At 43.9% G+C, this 11,551-nt stretch overlaps 1 protein-coding gene across 9 annotated transcripts in view; it reads left to right on the top strand.

Moving 5' to 3' along the window:
* Nucleotides 1-320: 320 nt before the first annotated feature.
* The window catches only part of ERC2 (ELKS/RAB6-interacting/CAST family member 2), a 923,200-nt gene continuing 911,969 nt past the window's right edge, over nucleotides 321-11,551 (top strand). For all 9 annotated transcript variants that reach the window (XM_045051699.1, XM_045051677.1, XM_045051694.1 and 6 more), the window contains exon 1: nucleotides 321-461. The gene's annotated coding sequence lies outside the window, so the exon portion shown is untranslated. The remainder of the gene's footprint in view (nucleotides 462-11,551) is intronic.

The raw sequence follows: 11,551 nt of genomic DNA, 5'->3' as shown, positions 1-11,551 counted from the left end.
TCCCGGGAGGAGGCGCTTCGAAGACCCCAGCCACCCAGGGCCAGGCGCTCTCTGCTGCCCCCCGCGGAGGCGCCCGCGTCCCAGCCCCGGCCCCCCCAGCGGCTCCTCGGGAATGCTGGGAATGTGAGTCAGGGCCGCGGCGAGCCGGCGAGCGCGCGGAGCGGCCGGGCGGGGGGCCCGGCGGAGCGCAGCCCTGGCAGCGCCGCGCGAGCGCGCGTCTCGGGACTGCGGCGGGTGCCGCCCCCTCGGCCGTCAGCCCCGCCCGGCCCCGCGCCCGGCCCCGGCTCTCGGAGCCGTGCCCTCCCTCCCCGCCCCGCTCCTCCTCCACCTCCTCCTCCCGCTCCTGCTCGCTCGGGCTCCGGCTCCGGCGCCGGCTCCAGCTCCTCCCGGCCGCCCGGGGCCAGGGCGACGTGAGGTTGTAAAAATCCATGTGGGACGGCCCCGGGGCGAGCATCGGAAAGGTGAGACGTCGACGCCGGGGCCGGGGCCGCTGGGCACCCGGCTCCCTCGGGGCGCCCATGCCGGGCATCCCTCGTGCCGGGTCCCCCTCACTAGTGGGGAGCTGCAATGCGTTATCACGGGGAGCCGAGGGGTGAACCATCCGCCTCCCCTGGGGCTTTCTGGGGCGGGGGAAAGGATGGGGCGGCCTAAGGGCGGATTTGCCTTGATGTAGAAACCCCCGGATTGGAACAAGTGCACGGCTTGCACTGGCGCGCGGGCGCCGCTCGCTCGCCCCGGCGGCCCGGGCCACCTCCTGCAGTCCCTCTCCGGCAGCCACCCTCACTGCCATCGCCTTTCTTTTCTCCAGCTCCCCTCTTTCGCCTGGCTTCCCCCCCCACCCCCCTGCCTCGAGGGGTGGGGTGTACGCAGGGGCAAGGGTCTGGGGGAACCCCAAGCAGAACAAAGTGGAGAAAGGTGGAGCCCCAGCCCAGGGGGGTGGGGTGCCTGACTGCCTTGGTGGGCTCCGAGGGGAGCGTGTTAAAAAAAAAAAAACAAAAAAACACCCGTGTCAGGGAAAATGAAGCCGGCTTTACTGGGGAGGGGTAGAGGGTGGTGGTGTATGAAAACGAATACGCTGTGAAATTAAACTGAACGGCGTTCCTTTCCTCCCCTCCCCATCTCCGAATTATACAAGACAAGGGGTACTTAGAAGGTTGTGCCTTATTTTTTTCTTTCTCCTTCTTTTTTTTTTTTTTTTTTTAATTTCGTCCGAGCGTTTGAAAGATCATCTTAGGACAGTGAAGATTAAGGACTGCTTTGGTGCGGGTTAATAAAACAGCGCTCATAAACTCTCGGATCGACCCGGGCTTATTTATTTTGTACTTAAGGGTCTCTGTTCTCCTTTCCAGAGAGGGAGGGTCTGCTCTGTTATGAGCGGATCGATTTTAGGCGGCTACCTGCCTTTGCTGGATGAAAGGCAATTTACTCCCAGAGTGGTGAATTGTCAGGTCCCTCTGTGATTGACAGTCACACCTGCCACTTATGTGGGCAGAACGGGGACCGGTAAAACCTCAAGAGCCAATCAACGCTCGGGAGAGGAGGGCAGCTCCCACTTGTCATGGTTAGTTTCCTGGTTGGCTTTTTAAATCAGTGGTTTTACTTAACCATTGGTTTCCACCAGGTATGAGGCTCCAGCTGTGAGAGGCAGACAAGCGGGAGGAAAACTCTTCGAAAATGGGCTCAGAAGCAAGTATACTTGACTTGTGTTTGTTTCTTCTCTGCCCCTTCCTCCCCTCACTAGTTGTGGTAGTTGGGGATGCTCAGGCCATTGGCTTCAAAAAGATGAAATGGATCTGTGTAAAAAATAATGCAGTGGTGTTGGGGGGGTAGTATTGGGGGGTTAGAATTGCCCACCTATTTCTCTAGAATTGCAGACTTCTTTGTAAGTGACACCATTTACTGTTGAGCTATCTGGAAAAAGGGTGTGGCACTTTGTCTCCTATGGTCACTCTTGTCCTTGTAAAGTCACATAGTTTTTCGGCATATAGTACTTGGTTCTTGGCTCTATTAATGGATTTGTAAGATATTTTTGAAGCAGACAAGCATGCCTTGTTAGGATGACCACGGATTGAAGGGATTCCGTTAGTTTTTGACAGTGTAACTCAACTTCTGGAAGTGAGGGGCTTGCCTTCTTCACTTACAGTTTGGCTGTCAGTTTGGAGGTGGAAGTGGGGTCAAGCCAGATCATTTCTGGAGGGTAGAAGAGTTTGCTTTTAAGGTGAGTTTGCTCCTAAGGTGAGCCATCTTGTCTGTCTGCCTCTGTGCTTTAATAAAAGCCTTGCACAGTTTGGGAGGGGTGATGTGTGGATGGTGATAGAAGCATGGTTTCACCAGCAAGATGTTCATGGGTGGAGGGAGTGTGGTCTCAATTCTCTATTAGTGAAAGCCTTATTTTTTTCAGTGCCCTTTTCCTGAATTCACTAGAAAAGTTACTGATCAGAGAGCTGTTACCTTATAGAAGCTGTATCTGGATGTGACTATAAAGCTGTGCATTCAGTGTTTTGTGAACAGAGGGTGAGTCAGAGTATACTGATTAGGGTGGTTATCATGTAGGAGCCAGGTTTGTGAGGGTAGTATTATTACTATTACTATTATTGCTATTGCATATGCTAGCACTTTGTGGAGTATTTTACATACATTATCTTTTTAAAAACTTTCAGAGATCCTATGAGGTAGGTGTTATTATTACCCCCAAATTATAGATAAGGAAGCTAAAAGGAGTTTTGTATCGTGTCACAGTTTAGTGTAAGAGTGATCTCTTCAGCACAGGTTTCTCTGACCCAGAGCCTGTGACCTTGGCTATGGCCTTGAATTCGAATTTGGGTTGTGCTGTCTATGTGTCTGTTCTGAAGTATGGACTCTCCCAGCATACATAGGGCCTGTTCTGTTAAGAGTCCATTGCGATGTTAATGACCTTTGCACTGTCCTATGTGTCTTGCCACTCTGAAGGCTGTCACTTCTTACCAATAGGCAAATTTAGTAACTTCGTGTATTATATATTTCTGGTAGGTCAACTTTAGCTGAGTGGAAATTGGTTCCAAATGTAATGATGATTATTTAAAAGAAGATAAAACAAAACAAAACCCACACTCTTCTATTTTTATTGATACCTTAAACTTCCAGTTGGAGTTTTGAATAGGTATTGGTTGAATACATGATCTTATTCAGTTGGCTTTTTTCCCCCCATTTGCTAAGGGATTGGAATTTTATTTTCTCTTTCACTTACCAAGAGACTCTTTTTCATTAGTGAGTAAATATAATTATATTTAAAATTATTCTATTAAAATAGTATGGCCTCCTTATTTTATTTTGTTGGAAAGGCCACAAGACTTAAGCCTTATCAGCGTCTTCCCATTGGTGAAACTCAATGGTCATGGTTTGCCAAAACAGATACCCTCAAATATGAGTTTAAATGAATGGAATCCATAAATTCACCTCAACAGTCTTTGACTTTGGTGATATTGACTTTGTATAATCTACATTTTTGTTGTTTTATTAGAGACACCCTTAAACACCTTTTATCAGGTAAGAAGTTAACATTTTGGCTGTTATATGGGAGACCATATATGGGAGACCTACTTGCCAGTCAACAGTTTAGTTTCAGCAAGGTTTATATTATTGCTTGATACTTTGTTGTGACTTTCTTTTAGAAAAATAAACAAATGGAAAATGAAAAAGCACTGATATTAATGGGAATGTAGGTCTCATAAATCTAAAACAGTTGATCCAAAGACAGACATCATTGGATGTACCAAAGACAGATATGCTTCACACTGTTCTTTCTTATGTGAAGAAAAGGAACGAAGTGAATCAACATGTAAGAAATGCTAAAATACATCAATTGATAGAAGTTATATTAGGCAACTTTTGCTCTGTGTCAAAACTTTTTGACTTACAGCAACAGGTATTAATTCTCACACTCCTGAATTTTTAAGTTGACTGTGATTTGGCTGATCTAGGCTGGGCTCTTGGGATGGCTGTCCTGTGGGCTACATGTTGGGTTCTGGTCTGCTCCCCATGTGTTCTTGGGCCCAAGCAGAAAGGATCGCAGCTACTTAAGTCATGCCCCTCTTGTGGCAGGTAACTGGATTTGATAGCCAAGTCAAACTGCACAAGCAAATGTCATTTTCACTAATGACCTTTTTGGACATAGCATGTCACATGGTGAAGATCAACATCCATGGGTAAAAGTAGACTCTGCCCATAGTAGAGGAGGGAATATTTGATGAACTGTAATCTGAACTCCCACAGCTTATAAAAAGTAATGTGTGTTAGAGAATTTTATAATGTTTTTCTTCTTATTCTTAGGGAATACAACTGCATCCTCTCTGTCCCACAACTAGCTTTATGACATACAAACCTAACGTTTAACTTTTACATTATAGGAATATACCATGTTTGATTCTAGAGGATTGACTGTAAATGTGAGTATGAAATGTACATGAATTACTTAAACTATCAAGGCACTGTTTATTAGAGCCTACTGTGTTCCAAGAGACGAGGCTCAATGGAATAATGAACATAGGAGTTTTTGTCAGATGTGGGTTCCGCCACCATAGAACTTATTATTAGGGGTAGGTGTCAGGAAAGACTTCTTGGATGAAATGGCATTTTCCTGGACCTTGAAGCAGAGATAGTGTTGGAAATACATATAGAGCATATAGATAAGTATATAGTAGAAATGTAAGGAGAATATCTAGATATAATGAGTTATTCCATTTGATCAGAGGGTAAGATAGGTGAGTAATAATAACAACAGTAATTATAATGGTAGTAATTACAGCTCAACCTTTATTGAGCTGTTAACTACTGTGCTTAGCACTTTACCTAAAATGTATAATTTAATACTATGATGGATATTACTGATTGCCTATCCAATATTCATTCTCTCCTTTCTAACTAAAAGAACCTCAATTTTGTTTGAGATGGAAATATGCCCATCTCACTCTCCAAGACTCTTTTACAGCCTGGAGTGGCCATGAGACTCAGGTCTTATAATGATGTAAGTGGATGTTGTTGGATGAGGGCTTTCCTAAAAGCTTAGTGAGGAGGACACATGTGGCTAGTATACCGCAACAGCTTTGGCCCCTTTCTGCTTCTTGCTCCTGGGAACATAGGTGCAGTGCCTGAAAGGGCAGCAGCCAACTACTGCAACAAAGATATTAAAAATGGCAAAACCATTTTGAATGGTTCCATGGTTCCATTTTAATGACAGTTCCGTAAAAATGGAACCTGGAAGGATCTTGATCTCAATGATGTCATTGAGCCATAGTACCAGCCTAGACTGACTTCTCCCATACTTCTTATTGCATAAAACAAATTACCTCCTTACTTGCAAGCCACTATTTGTTGCTTGTAGTCAAACACAATCCTCACTGTTACACACTCTCAAGACGCTCTCAAAGTAGATGCCATCATACTGTTTTAAGGGTGAGAACATTGACACTCAGATTAAGGAACTTGCAGATCTAGGATTTATTACTATGTTATTTTGACTTCCAGGCCCATCATCTTGCCTTTGGCCCAGCAGGATCAGTACTACAACAGAGATAATGTTGGAAGAGTAGGTTGGAATAAAATTGAGGTAACTGCATTCCAGGTTGAAAAGTTTGAGTTTATTTCATGGGCTAGATAGTATAAGATGATTTGAAAAAGAAAGATTGGGGGTTAGAAGACCATTGAGGCCTAAGTATGTGGCACCCAGTGCTTTAGTGTGAATGAAAGGTAGAGGAAAACTGGGCATGAAGCAAAGCTGGGCACATGAGAAAAGAATGAAATTGAGTGAATACACATCCTAGCTGGCTGTTAACCTGTAGTCTTCTGAGAACAAAATGAAAGTGTCCTGAAGGTTAGTATTAACTTCTACTAATGGCTTCACATTTGCCAGGAAATAAGGAATGAGTAATGTAGAGCATTGCTAATGGGATGTGAATCATTATTTAGTGCAGTAGGGTGGGGACTACTTACCGTCCATACCATTTATTGTGTGACATGATTTTAGTCTGGGTCTGGCTCTATTGTGCCAGTTAAAGAGAGCAAAGATGAAGGGTAAGGCCAGAGGGTGGTGCAGCCGTACAACAAATCTATCAATGGACTTATTTCTACATCTGGTAAACATTCTGGAGCTTTCCTGGGGGTGGGGTGGGGTCACTTTAACTTCCTGGGCCTCCTTCCCCCCTCCCCCCCTCTACTTTTTTAATCTGTAAAACAAAGGATTTGGTTTACATTAGTGGTTTTTCTAATGTTTTTCAGCTGTAGAAACTTTTTTTGTGTTTCCTAAATAAAAGCTTATCTGGACCCTCAGTATAGTTATAGAAAAAAATCAGAGTTGCTCTCAAAATTCAGAGTCCAGGTTTGTGTTGTTTGAGATGTCTTCATGTTTAGGGCACTGCTCTAAAAAACACCCTCTGAGGTCTAGGATTTGAGAACCTTAGAGCTGTCTAGTTGTTTTATTGGAGCATTCTCTTTAACAAATCCTTTTGTTATTCCACAGCTTGTTGGTCTTAGTATCACCTTTGGTAGAGATTGTTTATGTTCACCCTAGCTACTTTTCTCTCCTTCCAGGTGTATGTTGGAAGTGACTAGTGTCACTTCTATGCTAGAATATTTACTTTCCAGTGTGAGACTGAACAGTGCTTGCTTTCTGCTGTGATAGTCATGGAAGCATGTGTTGAGATGGAGTCTTCATCTGCCTGAGTCCCTTAGTCACTAAATGAGCAACTGGCATTGGGCATATAATGAGACCAAGAAATAAACCTTTGTTGTTTTAAGCCATTGAGGTTTTGTGATTGTTTGTTGATGTGGCACTCTTTTTAAAGCATAACCTTTCTGATAGATTATCTTTTAGTACGTGTGCCAAACTTTAAGTATTTTTTTTTAAATATATGAAATTTATTGTCAAATTGGTTTCCATACAACACCCAGTGCTCATCCCAAAAGATGCCCTCTTCAATACCCATCATCCACCCTCCCCTCCCTCCTACCCTCCCATCAGCTCTCAGTTTGTTCTCAGTTTTTAAGAGTCTCTTATGCTTTGGCTCTCTCCCACTCTAACCTCTCTCTTTTTTTTTTTCCTTCCCCTCCCCCATGGGTTCCTGTTAAGTTTCTCAGGATCCACATAAGAGTGAAAACATACGATATCTGTCTTTCTCTGTATGGTTTATTTCACTTAGCATCACACTCTCCAGTTCCATCCACGTTGCTACAAAGGGCCATATTTCATTCTTTCTCATTGCCGCGTAGTACTCCATTGTGTATATAAACCACAATTTCTTTATCCATTCATCAGTTGATGGACATTTAGGCTCTTTCCATAATTTGGCTATTGTTGAGAGTGCTGCTATCAAGTATTTTCTTTTATACAAGATTTTATTTTAATGTAATCTCTACACATAATGTAGGGCTCGAACCTGGACCCTAAGATCAGGAGTCACATGCTCTACCGACTGAGCCAGCCAGGCACCCCATCATTTAACTGTACTTTTTAAGTGTCTTATGGATCAACCTGAAACCTGGCCAACTTGTCCTTACTTTATGGTTAGGAAAGCAGTGGGCAGACATCTGCGTCAGCTGCCTATGCAAGTCTCCATACTAATAGATTTCTTGAATTGGAATACTTACGTTTAGTAACATTCTCTTTTATGTAAAAAGAAGTCTGAAGATATATTGTGTAGTGCACCTTACTTTTATTTAAAAAAGGCTTTAACTTAACGCCTTGTTATTTTTTTATTTTTTAACTTTTTTTAGAGTGAGAGAGAGAAAGCTAGAGAGTGAACAAGGGAGAGGGGCAGAGGGAGAAAGAAAAAGAATCTTAAGCAGGCTTCATGCTCAGTGCAGAGCCTGACGTGGGGCTCGATCCCAGGACCCTGGGATCATTACCTGAGCTGAAATCAAGAGTTGGAGGCTCAGCTGACTGAGCTGCCCAGGTGCCCCCTTCCCTGTTGCTTTTTTAGGTAATAGAACCTCAGTGGCTTGGGAAAGAATAATGATTATAAGTTACCATAATAATGGCTACTATTGATTGAATAATCATTCATTGATTTGTGAAATACTCATTGAGCACCTACTATGTGATAGGTACTGGGGGGTATAGAGGTAAACCAGAGATAGTTCTTCATCTGGAGCTCACACTCTAGTTGGGAGTTGTAGCTAAGTTAGCTCTGTTCTGTGAAGGATACCATTCACTGAACATTTATTATGTGCTAGGTGCTTTATATTCCTCATTTCAAACTACCTATAATGGTAGGTATATTATTCCCATTTTGTAGATGAGGAAACTGAGGCTCAAAGAATTTGCTAAGCTCTATGAAGGGAAGAGCTTTTGCCTTTTGCTGTATCCCCAGTGCCTAAAAGAGTCTTTAACACATAGTAGATGCTCAAATAAATATCTGTTGATTGAATAAATGAACAGAAGGATTTGCTCAAAGTTAATGCTGTGGCAGATCTAGAAACTGAACCTGCATCTGCCTGACCCTCAAGGTTCCTAAATTATCGCTTGCCATCGTAGTAGTAGTGTATGGCTCCTTGATTACAGCAGAAACAACCCTGAACCCAGTGTCAGTGCAAAGGCACCAGGAAGAGCCAGGCTGGCTTTCTTTCACTGCTCGGGCTGAGTCCTCTTTGTGATTTGCTATTCACTGTGCCTCAGCTGGGGAAGGTCAAGGCTACAACCACACTGACTTAATTGCTCATATAAATGGTCACCCCTCTCTTAGGCCAGTTCAGCTTCTGCCGTTGTCAGATTGCCTTAGTCCTTGGCTGGCTCTGTTTCCCAGCATTGTGCCTCAGGTTGTGCTTTTAACTTTTGGGCATTCCTTTTCCACTTCCATCTTTCAGATTTATTGCTTTGAAGTTCCAGGAAATCTCTAGTTGCTGGCACCTAGTGGGCACTCAACAAAATTAAAAAGAGAATGAAGAGAAGTGAAAGAAAGGCAGCCAGCACTTTCAGGAAGGAACTAAGTGATTACTTTTTCTTGGAAGTTAATAGTGAGATTGTGGCCCCAGTGGATGAAAAGTGTGGGTTGGGTCGGAGGGCATCTCTGGGGTACACCTGTGGATGAAAGGCCAGTGACAGTAATCATAGATGCCTTATACAAGCAGCTGTACTTTGCCATGGTTTGTTCTTTAGATTCTACATTTTGCTCACTTGATTCTCTTATATGTGTGCAGTGTGTTTGCACGTGTGCATGTGTGTGCATGCCAGGTCTGTTAGTGTTCCTGTTCCATTTTTTTTTCCTTCCCTGCCTTGCAGCTTTCTACCCCTAAAGGTAGTTGTCATTACATGATTTCAGAGTATGAATGAATTGCAGGCAGCAAAGTGCATTCCCTGTAAATGTATTAAGAGCAAACTATTAATTCAAGGCAACTTCTTAGTGGCTTAGAAGACGAGAGCTTGAATGGGAATTGAGCAATGTGACTGTTCTGTAGGAATACTCTCGGATCCTTATACAGACTGTCAGAGGCTTTCCACTAAAGCAGCGTGGCTAATTATAATAAGAAAGGGCAGGGTTTTATATGAAAAACTAAACCTAGTTATGCATTGTAGTTACTAGGTCTTATGTAGCAAGTTTCTCTAAAACAAGGTGGGTGTGGTCGAGGTGGGAAGTTCATCCTCTGTGGGTCCAAGGTGACTGAAGTGAGTACAGGGTTTTGGAGTTGCCCTGTTGGTGAACTCTGTTCTGAAGGTGGAGGTTTGAGCTGCTCTGCAAGATGTGTGGTTGGATTGGTGCGATGTCCTCTGGTTATTTTCTTGGTGAACTGGTGGCTGTCAAACTCCTACCAGGATGGCTTTCTAATGCCTAGTTGAAGGCAGTTTAACCATGCTGCCTTCCTTTCAGCCAGCTCCAAGTTAACTGTCATCACCTGGAGGAGCAAGATTGTGGTTCAAAGGGCAGGATCCTGGGAGCAATGTTGTTGACTCTTTCACGTTTGGCTCTCAGAGGAGGGCTTTTGATGTATCTTCTTTCTTTCCTGTGATGTGTGTGTGTGTGTGTGTGTGTGTGTCTGTGTGTGTGTGTGTGTGTCTGTGTGTGTGTGTTCTTTCTGGGTAAAGTTCCCTCCTACCCCTTCTTTGTTTTGCATTTTGGCCCTTTAACCATCTTGTTCCTGGAAGTTCCCCATGGCAGGGTGGGGGTGGGGTGCGGGAAGCAGGAGGTTTGGTTGTGAATGTGTTTGGCATTCTTAGGAGCGTGTTGAAAATAGATCTTGTTTGAGCTGGGTGGATACAAAGGCAACTGAGTTTCAGTGGCTGCTGTTCATTAGGCTTGTAAGCATGGAACAGTTAGCAGGGGTACACAAGGGAAATTCTTTACCTTTTCTGTTAAGTCCAAGACAAAACTATCTTTTTGTACACAGGCTTCAAATACTCTGACAGGCCACCTTGAATTCAGTAACATGAATACTTGCTTAGAATAACTTCAGAGCAGATCCTTTTGGATATATAGATGTGAGTACTGACCTGTGGGTCAAACGACCTGAGTTCCATTTTTGGCTTTGCCACTACTTTTCTCCTTATTTGGGGATCTCTTGGTATGTTTCAAAATCATCTGGTCTCTTTCCAGATCTAAAATGATATTTTTTTACAATAGTTTTTTTCATGCAAAGAATTAAGTAATTGGCATTTTTTAAATGTTTATTTTTGAGACGGGGGGAGGGGCATAGAGAGAGGGAGACGGAGGATCCAAAGTGGGCTCCACGCTAACGGCAAAGTGCCCGATGTAGGGCTTGAACCCACAACCCGTGAGATCGTGACCTGAGCCAGAGTTGGACGCTCAACCAACTGAGCCACCCTGGTGCCCCAGTAATTGTCATTTTATTAGCTATTTTATCCTGGAAAACAAGAATGGCTAGTGTACTTTCATGATGGACTTTATTAACAAAGAGTTAAGTGCTTATATATTCAACAAATGTGCGTGTGCTTGCTTCTTGCCAGCCCTCTCCTGGGCACAGGGAATGCAACTGTAAACAGAGCAAGTGATATTTAGGGGCTCTGGGATTGTAGCCTTTAGTGAGGCACTAGACAAATAAGCAGGCTATTGTAATGGGAACTATTATGGGGGAGCACCCAGGGTGTCACGGAGGGCTTAGGAGATTCATGGATGAAGGCTGAAGAGGGCTTCTTGAAGAAGGTGACACCTAGGGTGAGGTGGAGCACTAAGTGGAGTTAGCTGGGGTGCCCTTTGTTTTGATGGTAGAAGGAACAGTCTAGGTCCAAAGATGAGCAAGAGAATAGGAGATTTGGGATTTGGGGAGGTGAAAGTAGACCTGTGGAGTTGGAGATTAGCTTAGCTGGGGATGCCAGATGATGAAAGAGGCCAGACAGAGTGAAGGCATGAAGACCCTGTGATCCATTAAGGAGATGAGGTTCGAACTTAACCATCAAGGGGTTTCATCTCTGACACAACCAAAGATGCTGGATTCTCTTTATTCTTTCATTCTACTTTCATGGCAATAACTACCCGCTTTTGGTGTTTGTGGGAGTATAGGGTTTGAAATTGGCATGAGCAAGTAGTAGAATGACCTGGAAAGCAATAGAAAGATTGTGAATATGGTC

The sequence above is a fragment of the Felis catus genome, chromosome A2 (genome assembly GCF_018350175.1).
Source record: "Felis catus isolate Fca126 chromosome A2, F.catus_Fca126_mat1.0, whole genome shotgun sequence".
NCBI lineage: Eukaryota > Metazoa > Chordata > Mammalia > Carnivora > Felidae > Felis > Felis catus.
The sequence above is the reverse complement of the archived record's forward strand: the minus strand, read 5'-3'. Positions and strand labels throughout refer to the sequence as shown.